The sequence below is a fragment of the Stigmatopora argus genome, chromosome 6, assembly GCF_051989625.1.
Source record: "Stigmatopora argus isolate UIUO_Sarg chromosome 6, RoL_Sarg_1.0, whole genome shotgun sequence".
In the NCBI taxonomy this organism is placed as follows: domain Eukaryota; kingdom Metazoa; phylum Chordata; class Actinopteri; order Syngnathiformes; family Syngnathidae; genus Stigmatopora; species Stigmatopora argus.
The window spans coordinates 7,163,226-7,177,882 of NC_135392.1; the positions used below are offsets into that span (position 1 = coordinate 7,163,226).

Here is a 14,657-nt window from a genome sequence, read left to right on the forward strand (position 1 = left end):
GGGAAGACTTTACTGAGTCTGCAAAGATTTAACCCATTTTTATTTATTACCTTGTGTTCCAAGGATGTGTAGGAGTATTTTTGAAGCTTTCACTAAGGCCTAGTCCAGGGGTGTCAGACTCGGGTTGGTTCGCGGGCCGCGTTAACGTCAACTCGATTTCATGTGGGCCGGACCATTTTAGATATAATATTTAGATTTTTTTTTATAAATGGATATTCAGTTTTTTTTATAGATATAAAACGATGTTTATTTTAGCTTTTTTATATATATTTTTAGATTTTACAAAATTATTTTTTAACTAAAAACAAAAAAAAATGGATTAAAAAAATTACAATTATTGATTTAAAAAGGGGAAAATCAGGAAATTTAATATACATCTATACTTTTCATTTTAATTTGATCCTAAAACAGAAACTCATGATTTACTTTCCTGGGCCACACAAAATGATGCGGCGGGCCAGATTTTGCCCTCGGGCCGCCACTTTGACACATATGGCCTAGTCATTTTGTAATATCTTTTGAAAACATTTGAAAAAAAATAGGATTTAGTGCAATTTTACCACCCAAAAAATCTGAATAAAAAAACTATTAATAAATTATCTGATATTTTATTGTATCTCATTAGATGGTCCAATTGTACCTAATGTTGTGACTCGAGTGCATATTTAGCATGCTCAAAGGAAATATAAATAGAATGTATTGTACAGCTGGTTACAATAAAATTGTGAGCATAAAAAACACCAAGTGTGCAAGCACTCTTTGCTTTTGAGGCCTGTTTCATTCTAAAAATAATAAACAAGGTGAGATTAGTGAAGTGTTGTTGCATGTGACTTCATTAACATTCGAGGTCTGCTACATGCCCTTATTTACTACTTTTAATTGGGCAAAAAACATTCGTTCACATGTTTTTCTGGCAGGTACACAGACTTCCCGCTCAGTAGTTAACATATTCTGATATATTTTTGGAGGCAGTTTTGATGAGGTGCCACATTATCCCATGAGGGAAGCACCACACCTTGCTGTTTTTGCATTTTGATTTGTCTACTTTTGGCCTGTATTTCTAAATAGAGATTTCCAAGACACCTGCTGAAAACGTGCGTAGACTGAGAATAGCTGGCATAATGTTGGTGACTCCTGGTTTAGGCATATTTTAAATATCCTAATTATTAAGAGTAAACGTTTTACAGGGTGTGTTTGCAGTGCTTTCTGCAGACACGGCCAACCTGTCTGCAAGCTGAGGTGACACCTCAATTTGTCACAATTTTAATTCTAATTTTTATTATTATTATTAATTCAAATTTAGCAACCATTTTCAGGACTGAACTTGAGTTAGCACGATAGACAATCCCTTCCGTGCAATAACTTCGGGGTGTGCAATAACAATGTGAAATATCTTAGAAATTTGTGCAATATTTTAGAATTCACCTAGCCGGGATGTGACTTTTTATACTTTTAAACTACTATTTATGGTTTTTTTACGGGGAAAACACACTTTTTGAAAAGCTTGGAGTAGCACCACCAATTTCGTTATACGAATCTGTGTATGATGACAATAAAGGCTTTTGATTTGATTTGATTTGATTTGATCAACACTTTGTGGTGCCTCAAGTTTTTTTTTAATCTTTATTTTCAATTAACAATTTAATTATGCCTTAGTCCCACTGGTTTAACATCTAAATGTTACCAGTTCTAGCATCATTTATAGACCTTTAAAAACAGTACATTACAAAAAAAGTCACTGAGGTGGAAATGCAAATCTAAAAGGTGCAATTCATTGAAAAAGCTGTTATCTTTGCACTCAGAGGTAGTTAGCAGGGCAACACGGTTATGAACTGTTGCCACAACTAGGACATCTAAGTCAACGGAGAACTATGCTCCAGTTTTGGATAGTTTCAAATGAAGCAGGATAAAAAAATGCCCGGCAGGGGATATGTCAATTAACTAATCCCTCCCATTCCACTTTAAGCACATGGGAAATACAAAATATCGGACAGCAAGATCTTCAGCAAAGATCTGGCAGATAACTGCGGACCAAGATAATAGTGGTCTCGACATCCTCTGATTTATCTGCCAGTGGTCCTTTGAATGTTTGGTCACCACTTGCTCTTCCAAATAAACCAAATCCAAACAAATGCTCAGTAGCCCCTTGAAGTCCATTAAAATCGAGATGATAAAAGAAGCAGATTGGGAGGCTTGAGGGGGGAGTTCACACAAAAGTCCAATTGAACTAATAAATCTTTAAACCACAACCTGTTGGAATTAAGAGAAGAGAAATGCTAAAAGTACGCGTCATAACCAGGTGTTTCCTGTGCAGAGTGTTTACAGAGTGTTTGTGGTCATCAGTCATTGCAGAATACAAGTGAATGTTTGTAAGTATTAAAGCCAATGTCATGACCAAGAACCCAAAATAGATTCGCAATATGCAATTCTGGTGGTGGTTAGTGTAGTTTTTATTCTGTTATTGTTGCAACTACTTACTCACGGGGAATTATTGTCTTGCCTTACACATGTTGAAAAATTAAAAGTACTGTTTGCTAGGAATCTAAATTATTGCCAGTACTGTTTTTTTAAATCTAGGTCAGGGTATTTGTTTAGGATGCACATTGTTATTAACCCAGATTTAAGTTCAGACTCCGTGATGTCAGGTCAGAGATGATTTGACATCCTTTCAACTAAAATTTGATTCAAGCCTCTTATTGCAATTAGGTAAGGTCAGGTAAAATTTCTCAAAACATGTGTTATAAAACCTATGAAAAAGAAAAAAACATTTGAAAACAAACAATCTGTCTGTGTTGAAACATTCTCGTGCAAATATTATGTGCATTTCTTTACTTGGCTATTAAGAAAACGCAATCGCAAAGTCCCCTTATAAAACTACAAGCGTCTAAAGCGCATGTGTAGAAGTGGTGGCCCGGGGTCCAAATCTGGCCTGCTGCATAATTTTGTGTGGCCCGGGAAAGTAAATCATGACTTTCTGTTTTAGGATCAAATTAAAATGAACAGTATAGATGTATATTAAATTTCCTGATTTTCCCCCTTTTAAATCAATAATTGTAATTTTTTAATCCATTTTTTCTGTGTTTTTAGTTCAAAAATCATTGTGTAAAATCTAAAAATATATTTTAAAAAAGCTAAAATAAATATTGTTTTAGATCTATAAAAAACGGAATATTCAGGGCTTTTAATCCAGTTCTTTTAATCCATTTATAAAAAAAAAAAATCTAAATATATCTAAAATGGTCCGGCCCACGTGAAATCAAGTTGACGTTAAAGCGGCTCACTAACCAACCCAAGTCTGACACCCTTGGTCTAGTATCAATATATGAATTGTTGTTTTTGTTTTTTAATGAAGCTATTATTTTCAAAACAATAGCTTTATAGTTGAACTTGGATGTTGTGACAAACAAAAACATTTTTTTCTAAGTTATGTGTACACTTTTAGTGATCTTGTTTGGATACAAATACTGTTGAACACATTACCCATAATGGACTCATTGACCAAAATGACATGTTAACTATCTAAATGCTTCCTGACTATCGATGTGATGCGAGCTGAAATGGCCTTCAGCTCCAGGGAGGAAGCCCTTCAAATTTCCAAGACCGCAATTTGGAAAATTCCTTGTTAAGAACCTCCAGCGTACTTCTCTTGATCTCTTTCTCCTCCTACAATTGCTCGTCTTGATTACGCTCGCATCCAATCATGTCACTTTTGTCTTACCGAGCCCCCCAATCACCGTCGGTCCCCCAGGCAGCAACACTTGAACATATCTGCTATAATTAGAGAATCATTCCCACATGTGGATCAAACTCCTCTAATCACCGAACCCTCCAATCCACCGACTCTCTCCATTTTACTCCCTCTGTTTTTCTTATTTCCCTATCTCACACTCTTCCACCCTCTGCGTGCCCCTTTACACTACCCCCCCCCCCCCCCCCCCCTCTTTTCCCTCTCGTTCTGATTAAATTACCATAAGTGCAGGTCTTGGCCAAGATATGCCAGCTTGTTCTTATTAAAACTGTCCCTGTCAGAGTAGAGTCTGTCCAAATGGCTGTGAGCAGTTTGTGTGTTCGAAGGGGGCTTGGATGGGGTTGGCGCGGTGGGTTAGGAGGAACGGGTGGGGGGGTGGTCTTGCGCCTATTTGTGTTGAAAAGAAAAATGCACCCAGACAATGTTGCATGGCGAAAGATGAAGCGCAGAAGGCCGAAAACAAGATGGAGACCGAGAGGCAATGCGGTAAAGCGGGGGGAGAAGAGGGGGGTTGGGGGGTGGGATGAGACGGTAATAGTAGTTGACAGTGTTGAGTTCACAACAGGTTCATGGTGACATCATGGTTGAATTTTTGGGGAACATTTGTGCGGGAAGAGCTATTCGCTCTTCATTGAATGCACATGTACGCCCTTTTCACCCACAGAGAAACAACAAACATGCGTTGGCGTTTTAATATTCATTTTAGCTCGTTGGTATTTCCATGTGCGCATATGATTTGCCGTGATTTTGGCCTCTAGTGCTCACTCAAAGAATCCCTTTCATTTCCAGGCATGTGAGGTAAACCTACTTACCCCAAAATGGCTACACAGAGTGCCACCCGTTTCCTCTTTTCTCCCTCGTTTACAGGGGGTTTTTCCCCCACTTTTGGGCTCTATTTTTCTGCCCGCGTGTCTCGCCAACATTTCGTCCGCTGGTACAGTATGTTCTTTGTGCGCAGGCATGTTTAGCCATTCTGCAGGAAGGGAAGACGTAAAGACGCACTGGGACTTGAAACGTGTTTATGGTGAATGTGTGGGTGCGATTATATTTGTGTCGGCTTTTTTTTGCTTGTCTGAAATAAAAGGAGCGATAAACAGCGGCATAGCGTCTTAAAGGTTCTTTGTAACAGTACTGTGTGCTGTGGTGTTACTTTATGGCGGCCTGTAGGATTTGCCAGTAATTGCAGTGTCTACCTTGCCGTTTGTGCCCCGTCTTATGTTTGCGCGTGTCCGAGCCAGTAAGCAGGCTTGTCATGCATGCCCGTCATCCGTGGCGTGCCTGTCTTTGCATCACATAGCTTCACATGACATCAATCTGAGAGCAGTGGGATAGTGATCTCATTACCAGCAGCCTGCTGCTGATTAAAACCTGCCGTTTAACCCCCCTTCTTTCTTTTCTTTTGCCTCCTCAGCACGCTCCCCTGCTTCCTTGTCCTTTGCACCCCCCGCCCGGCCCCTCCGAATCCTTAACTTAAGCGTCGCACCACTCGGTGGTTTCTCCACTGCTCAATGCCAAATTGGGCCCCTTTTTCAGTTCTGCAGAAAGTTAAAAGCGTCTATTTTTCCTCTTCAGATTTCCTTGGCAATTTCTTTGTTCTATCCTTTTTTTGCTTTGTTTTAACAACTATTCGATAAATCCTTTTGTTGCTGTAAATGCTTGTATAAAGCCTCTTTTTTCAGCCTCTTGTTTAAAACACTTCCCGTATTTGAACATTTATTTTAATTATTAAAATCTTTAACGAACAGAACAAAAAGTGGTTGAAAAGCGTAAATATTCTTTTATATTCATTTTCAATACTCTTCTGGTATTTTTTATTTATTTACATTTTTTTAATCACAAAAATAAAAGGCTAAAACTGAAAATATTTGCCTTTTTCGTTCATTTAAATGAAATTAGAAAATAACAATTAAAAAACAGTACAAATTTCCCTTATTTTTTTCCCAAATGTTGTTTTCAAATCATGTTCAAAAATCGCTTTATTACCCATTATCTTTCATTTAAAATATGGAAAAAGGTTAAGTCTTGAGTTTCAGGGAAGAATTCAGATATGTTACAAAAATTATTTTTTGAGAGTTGATGGACCTATTTACTTTGGCGGTCCCCACAAATGTACGTGGGGGGCCGAATCTGGCCCCGAGCTGTTAGTGTCACACCTACAAGCTATACTACAATAAACACTGCCCTATGCATCTTGAGTTTTTTTTTCTCCCAGGTGTGAGTGTGCACTCACGAACAAGTATTTGAGTGTCATAACTTTTTGTTTTTGTTTAAAATAGAGAAATTTACAAATTGCTTCTTTCACACTGAGCCAGGAGTTCCAGTAACACTTTTGGCATATTTCACTGACACACAAATACAAACAGTCGAAACCCCACCCCCCTCGCTTCGAAGTGTGGTAATAACTAAAAATAAATAAATTCACCAGCTTTAAGTAACAAAATGGCTTTTTAAAAATCTTTGGGACTGTTTTCAAGCTGCAAAGCATGGCCACAAAAAGCTTACGATAGACAGAAAAATGGTTACACAGAGTATTTTAGTCATAATTTCAGTGTAGTTTTTTTATTTGTTTCATAACTACTTTTGAACGTTCTCAATCTAGACAAAAATAGGTTGGCACTGTAGCATTTTCCTAAAATAAAACTAAAGAGCATGAATAGCTTAAATGTATACACTCAAACCAGAAAAAAAGTCTATATTCCCTCGCCGACGATGCAAAAACAAAAATGCACACATCCATATGTATTGATTCTAAAAGTTAAATACAACAGAACTGTACATGGAGTCATTCATTTGTGTCCATCTTGAAGTCAGTTATCTCCTGCAACAAATATGCCCCCCACACATTAGATCAAAATTAATTTACTTTGGTAATCCTTTGCTGTCACCCCAAAATAGTTAAAGTATGAAAGTGTTTATCATATTTGTCAAAGGAATTGTTAGATCATGATGTCTAAAAGGAAGCAGAATTTCAAGGATGGGGTGATTTTGCAGTGTATCAAAAGGCACCATGCAGTTTTACTGGGTAGATTTGTGCATCCAAACTTTCCACTTGCCAAGGGAAAACTTCATTACTAGTCAAATATAATTCTTGGCACGCAAATCCTCGTCTTATTGCATCAAACGTGGGTTCTCGGCCCCAGTAACAGTGTTTTGGACATAAATAAAATATTAAAGACAGACTTCACAAGCAATCCGTTGTCTTTAATTGACAGCTATTGCAATAAGGTCTTTCAATTCAAAAGGTTATGAGATAGATTAAAGACCATATTGTACATAGGGCCTGCTGAATGCCTTTGTTTTTTTGTGGGGGCAGTGGTTGTAGTCACCATGCTGCAGGCATTTAGACCGTAGCAAATACTTTGTTCTGCGACATGAAGAAGCAGGTAGCTGGAACCCCGAGAAGTCGACAAGTCAGGTTTTATCTCATCAAGGGGCTCCATTTATTGATTTCTGACTGGGCAGTAACAGTTTGATCTTCTTTGAAAACACCGCAAGGCCAAAAAGAAGGGTACCCGTGAACTTGTTTAGCTAAAGAAACCATTGAGACGACAAGATTGAAAGAGTCTCATGGAGTTGTAAAATATATTTATAGCGAGACTGTTTACGATTATGATGTGTTTATACTGGAAATTTGCAATCTATTGAATATTTTGCATATAATTTGTGACTAGGTGGGGATCAGTTACCCAATTTCTTATCATCTTTGTCATATCAAAGTCTCACTGGATTGGCATTCATATGAATATTTCATGCAAATGCAATACTGAGTAGGATTCCCACAAGTGCTTGAAATTCATGAAAGTGGCGTTGGGTTTTTCATTGTTGCAAAGCATTTGAATTATGATTAAGGTGTGTGAAATTATAGCAGCAATAATTTGCCATTACAGTCGGAGTTGTCCTTTTAAAAAATTGCAACTCTGTGCTGCCTAGACTGTGTCTAGGCATGAAATACGAGCTCAGACATTTTCAGAGATCTAAAATGTGCACATGAATTATAGTTGCCAATAATTGCATAAAAAATATTGAGACTGCTTTTTTCATTCCATTTTTTGTATTTTTTAGCTTTCTTTCCTCAAAGGTTGTATTTATTACTATTGCGGTAACGTGTGCATTCAGCTATTATTTTTATTATTTTTAATTCATCTAAAATTGATTTGATTACACCATTTATTGAAGATAAATATTCAAACAGTGCGGCCCGGTGGCGCAAGTGGTTAGCACGCCGGCATCGCAGCTCTGGGGTCCTGGATTCAAATCCAGGTTACGTCCATCTGTGTAGAGAATGCATCTTCTCCCTGGGTCTGCGTGGGTTTCCCCCGGGTACTCTGGTCTCCTCCCGCATTCCAACAAAACATCATTGCACACTCTAAATTGCCCCCAGGTATGGGTGTGATTGTGCATGGTTGTCCGTCTCCTTTTGCCCTGCGATCGGCTGGCCACCGATTCAGGGTGTCCCCCGCCTCTGTCCCGAAGTCAGCTGGGATAAGCTCCAGCACCCCCACTACCCTAGAGAGGATAAAGCGTTTCAGAAAATGAGATGAGAAATATTCAAACATAAAAAGTCAAAGGAAGAAAATGTTTGAAAATACTCGGCATGCCTTTTAAAATATACAAAGAAAAGGAAAGTACCACATTGTTTAAAAAAAACATGAAAATGTATTTTTTGCTTGAAAGAAATCTTAAAAATGGATTGGATTATATTTCTATTTTCTTGTTATCTTAAGGTATCAAGGCACGTTTGCAGAGAAAGTACAGCTTCCGATCTACTTGGGCATATTTGGCCATTGATGTCTCAATTAAATCCTGTGGAGCTATTGAGACCCCCCTTGGTGTCCCACATTGGCTGGCCGCTAAGTTGAAGTCAAGGCATTGTAAATATGGTGCAATGGTACATGAGCTGATATTGATACCCCCAAAGGTGTGTAGCCTGATTTGTCTTGTGTTTTGTCTGCTAATGACAGTTTCATTTGTAGGATTGTCTGTCCGCTGTTGGCTGTATTTGGACAGCAACAAACAGTTTGAGACAAAATGTAATAAAAGAGCTGTGGCTGACCATATAGCATAGCAGTTTAAGGCGAAATGTGGTATACGAGACAAAGAAAAGAGGGCTACAAAAAAAGGGAGGGGGTGGCCAGCACAATGAAACCTAAGCCTTGTGGACCCCATTCTCCCTACCTAGGGGCATTCTGTGGCTGGCAAAAAAATGCACTGTATATTTGAGGTTTTGGATCACGTGACAGAGGCAGGGTTTGTGAATCAAAGCGCACTATGACTTCAAGCGTAAGAGGGAGAGAGAGGGAGAGAGAGAGAAAACGAGAGCGAGGCGGAATGCAACAGGCTAAAGTCAGTCGTCGCACTGAGAAACTTTACAACTTTGACTTCAGGCTCTGCTCATTTCTCCTCTGAATTATAGCTACTCTTGTAAAGTACAAAACAAAAGGGGGAAAAAGCAGGCAGACTGTGGTGGGCTCCCAACAGACATCTGGTAAGTTTGACTTGTAGTCTTGTTTTTCTTTTTCTTTTCTTTTTTTGCTTTTTATGAATTTTTTATATCCAACTTGAGCATGTATCAGCAGTGTGGAAGAAAAGACATAGGCATGTCAGAGCATGAGTGAGATGTGTTTTTGGTTGTTTGGACAGCACCAGTGTGAGATTTGGTTTCCTGAGGACAGCTTTAATTGAGAACAGGGCAATAAGAAGAAAAAAATTGAGAGGAATGAAAGCAAATCAGCGCTCGCATGCACTCGAAAGCCACTCCATGTGAGAAAAATGTACTTTTACTTTGGTGTTAGCGTGTTCTGGTTTGCTAAATTGATGGTTACAGACAGGATTGGCCTCTCTGATTCACCGAAGTCACCAGTCAAGTAGTTCAGGTGAGATTGTGCAGTGGCAGACAGAGTTGGCTGCAGGCTGAGTGCCGTCAGACTGCCTGTCAAACTTGATGGATCACCTCTCCACAATAATAAATGCCAAAGGAGGTCGCGTACAACTCCGTTCGTACACATTTGCTGTCTCTACCTCTTCTGGAGGTTATATAAAAAGTTTTAAATGCCGCAGAACTTGACTGTGTTTTGTCCTAACATCCTTAATGCTATCTATGCGCTATAAATACAGTGTGAATAATTACTAAGAGTCAGATGCCAAGTGCCTTATCCCAATTGTATTTAAGCAATCTAGGTCGACACCCTGACACTATAATGTTCAACGATTGAGGTGCTGCTTTATTATTTATGTCGCATCAGTTCATGTCAATTTTCAACAAGTCAATAGCAGGCAATTAAAGAGTTATGCGTAAACAGTCAGGGCACGCCGAAGACTCATAAACTCACTTCACCTTGTTTCGACATTCTACGGAAAAGTGGTTCTGAATGGATATTTAATGGCTGATTACGTAATTGTACTCAAAGGTTAGGCAGTGCGTCTGTATATGGATCCAGACATCAGTCCACCAATTTAAGTCCCTTGCACTTTTTTCCCCCCTCATCTGCTCTTTTGTTCTTTTTTATTTATTTCCAATTTATTTTCTATGTAACTGTAGACACCTGCAAATGTTGCCTGATCTGTAAACTAGTCCATATGTATAACTCAAATGAGACCTCTATAAAAAAAAAAAAGGTTGGAGACATGACATCTGTTCTTGGTTAAATCCCGTCCCGTGAAAACTCCTCAACCAGTATATTATTAATGTGTGCTCCAATTGATTAGCGTGTTGGATGTTTCTTAACCCTGCTGCAGTCTTATCATTATTATCTACAGCAGGAGTCGGCAACCCAAAATGTTGAAAGAGCCATATTGGACAAAAAAACAGAAATTATGTCTGGAGCCACAAAAAAAATAAAAGCCTTATAATGAAGGCAACACATGCTGTATGTATATATATTACCTCACTATAAAAATGACAAATTTGGCTACAAGTACATCATGAGCATTCATGATTAAATTTGTATTTTTCCTTCAGTACATTCTGCGGAGAATGACGCAGCACATGATGCTCCCCTCAACTTTAACTTTGTTTCATTGCTTTGATGAAATTAAAGATATCCGATTTTAATGTCATTTTTTTTGCATTAGACAAAACAACGAACGTAGCACTTCACCATCTGTGAACGGTTTTCCACGCTTTATTATCTCCACTGCGACAAAACATGCAGCAGTCGTGGAGTTTGGAGATTCAAATCACTTCTTACATCTATTTTTGCGCTCCTCTAATTTCTCCAGAAGTAATGCACTCGCACTTTTTCTGTCTTTCCTAAATGGGCTACAAATGTAGCATGCCTTAACTGGATGTCTTCACACACATCACTCATTTTGTTATTTGACAACTTCTCGCTCCAAAGCAAAAATTCAGGCAACCTTGACAGCAGATGAAAATGATTTGGGTTCAAGAAATATTGAATCCTCCATTTCCTCAGTTATTTTTCCTCTTTTCCCATTGGGATCCCATCACACAGTCGCCGGTTTGTTTACCTCAACGACCTGCCTATCATGCCAAGTGAGCATGCAAACGTGTTTCGCAGGCTATGACACATCTTCGTTGACAGAAATGTTGAAATTTTATATTTATCCGACACATTATAGCATTGGAAAATGTTAAAAATGGTTGTCATGCTTATCCTCCTAGAGAAACCCTATTAAAACAAAAAATATATTCCTCTCCCCCATTTTTAAACACATTTGAAGAGGCTCCAGGGAGCCACTAGGGCAGCGCTAAAGAGCCGCATGTTGTTCCAGAACCTACGCTTGCCGACCCCCGGTCTACAGTTATCAAGAACGACTGTCCCGGAGGCCTTTATAGTCTTCTCATTCCTTGTCCCCTACAAATGTCGAGTTTTCTGCCAGTTCTTGTACAACAAACTGAAATTTGAGACTTTTGTGTTCTCAACCCATCAAATGTTCTTTTGTTCCCCAAAGTATTACACGTTGTCCGATTGCATGTCTAATAGGCTCCAGAGATTTGGAAGTCAATTGAATTGCTGCTTTTTTGTATGTGCCAGTATGTCCAAAGAAGCTCACAGTGTGTGCTGATTCCTAGCCCGAGGATGTTCTATACAAGTCCTTTTAAACACACCTCTGGTCTTGTACCTGGAGCCACAGACTGTGGGTGGGGGTCCAGGGGAGTTTAGACTCACTTTTCACTTAAATACAAAATGAAAAGCTGCCTACCAAATGCCTCAATTAGGACTGACCCATGGCCGAGCTGCGAGGCCTGAAGCTCTAGAAGCTGACCCCTGGTTTTGACCTATTCCGACCTTGAGCAGCCCACAGGGTTGACCCCATACAATGATGACATTGTGTGTTTTATAAAACATCACAGCCATTAGCCCTCTGTTAACCTCAAATTTACACCATGTAATTCCAAGTTCCAAATAGTTCGTGTTTTTGTAGAGAATGCTTGATTTATGTGTTTTTAAAAATGTGGGGCTCGTTTTTCAAAGTGCTTGTGAGGCTAACAGCAAATGTTGAACAAAATGAAGTATAACTACAGTATATTTTGCCAAATTTGACATGCCGAACTCTTGAAATGATCAACTCATTATCCGATTAACACACCCTTCATCTCAACGCTGGAGGTTTTTAGTGTAGGGAAAATATTTCGTCCCAAACAAGACCCACTTGGAAACAATAATGGGTCTGCCTTATCTGTGTTGTAGGCCTTTGAAGCAAGATTCCAAGGCAGATTAAAAAACAGGCAATCAACTGCACAACATGTTGATATTTATTGAGCCAAGTGAGCATGCAAAAAAGATGAGTAACAGTTAAACAAAAAACAGCATGACTAAACCTCAGAACTAACATATCTATCGGGTCACAAAGTCTCATCTCATTTTCTGAACCACTTTATCCTCACTAGGGTCGCAGGGGGGTGCTGGATCCTATCCCAGCTGACTTTGGGCCAGAGGCCGGGGGACACCCTGAATTGGTGGCCAGCCAATCGCAGGGCACAAGGAGACCATTCACGCTCACACTCATACCTTGGGGCAATTTAGAGTGTCCAATCAGCCTACCATGCATGTCTTTGGAATGTGGAATGAAACCGGAGTACCCGGAGAAAACCCACGCAGGCCCGGGGAGATCATGCAAACTCCACACAGGTGGACCGACCTGGATTTGAACCCAGGTCCCCTACTGTAAGGCCGACGTGCTAACCACTCGGGCCACCCGGGTCACAAAGTAACAACAAATAAAGCATGATAGCGTAAACTAAGGACACAAAATGCAAAAAGATAATCAAAAGATGAGGGTGGCTAGAAAAGCTGTGAGTGAGTGTGTGGAGTGAAACAAGGCTGCAACTAGGACTAATGTCTAGCAACAGGATTTTTATGCTCTATGCTTTCTTTCTGTCATTTTCTAGAAATGTAGTGTCATTTAATAAAACTGAAATGGCAAATCTGCTCACGCAAATGTTGACCACAACCGTCTCTATAGCAATCGCTTTATAGGCCGATCGATAAGTCCATTTCAAGTGCAGCCACGTTTAGCTGAGTGGTTACCGTTCAGTGGAAAATAGGCATTTGTGTCTCTATTGCGATATTGTGGACGCTGTCTACGTCTCCCACACTCATTTGTCCATGACTTGTGTTTTACAAATCATGGGTCGTGTGTTGACAGCTTGTGGTCGTTTTCTTTGCTTAAGCGGTTTTTAAACCACTGTATTTCCAGGTTAGTCTGTTGGTGAAGTTGTGTTAAAAAGTTTGATTCCAAAATAGTTATCCTGGTTTGAGTGAGTAACTGTGGTGGATTTTTGTATAGTCAAATTAAACACACTGCATACTGTGTTCATTTGCAAGTACTATTGTTTAAAGTCGATTAAAATAAAATTGCGGATGTTGAGCTACTGACTGCTTTAGTACTGTGTGGAAAAATAGGGTGCATATGAAGTGCAAAAATGTCAGGTCGAGAAGCAACCAGCTCAATGAGATTAAGCATGTCGCTCTTTGCTTTTAAACATGTACACTTTGGAAAATAAACACAACTTTAAGGTGTAGAAAGACAAATATGGAAGTGATGAATCCACTTTTGAGGACAGAGGCACATCACTGTGTAATGCATTTGATATGCTAACACTAAGTAGTAATCAACCACATGATCAAACTAAATAAAGGCTACCATTGTACATTGCGAAGCAGAGAATTTTCTCCCAGTGGCTCTAGTTGGTCACCACTGGAGGCATCCAATCAATAACGAGGGTCACAGTTGTGTTCCGCCATATACACAATTTCACTACTTCAACCAAAGTCACATGAAAGTACTTTATTGTCATTGTTTGACATCATGCCATGCTGAATGGAACAAAAATGGTTGTTTAAGTATGTGTGACAGAGAAGTTGCAGGATTTAGCAAACAATACAAATATAAACTAGAGACTACTGTATATGGTTTATTTGGATATTTACAGTTGTGTAGATGAAGAAAGTAGCATGTATACATTGTGTTGTGTATGGAATTGGATTTCAAACAGCCGTAAAACGAAAATAACATCATGAGTGTTGTCATAGAGATTGGTCAGATAACGTGGTTATGAAGGTTGTCTATCTTGACGTCCATCAACACTGTTAGTTTAACTTATAAGGCTAATGTGATTAGGATGCTATGCTTTTCATAATGTTTAGATACAAGATCTTCATGCTTTCATAAGAAACAAAAGAAATAAGAGGTCCAGAAATGCTCAACTACCACTTTTTGGACTATAAGGCACACTTAAAATTCTTTGTTTTTGCCAGATATTGACCCAGTAAACCTTAAATCTAAATTCTGGTTGTGCTCAATGACCTTGATTCTATTTTGTTGAAGCATATCGGTAACCTGACTGTTGCCAGAAATTGAAGTTTACATAACCAAACAACTTCTGGTTCACGTAAAATAAATGTACTACGACTTTAATCTCGTAACTTTACAATTTAGTTGCCCG

The 14,657-nt window shown here is 39.0% G+C and overlaps 1 protein-coding gene across 2 annotated transcripts in view; it reads left to right on the plus strand.

Annotated features, from left to right (window-relative positions):
- LOC144075575 (retinoic acid receptor gamma-A-like) overlaps window positions 1–14,657 on the plus strand; it is a 61,713-nt gene that overhangs the window by 17,074 nt on the left and 29,982 nt on the right. Inside the window, exon 1 of one of the 2 annotated variants that reach the window (XM_077602768.1) lies at window positions 9,085–9,233. The exons of the other annotated variant lie outside the window; for it this stretch is intronic. The gene's annotated coding sequence lies outside the window, so the exon portion shown is untranslated. Of the gene's footprint in view, window positions 1–9,084; window positions 9,234–14,657 lie in introns of those variants that run through there. 2 annotated transcript variants of the gene reach the window in all.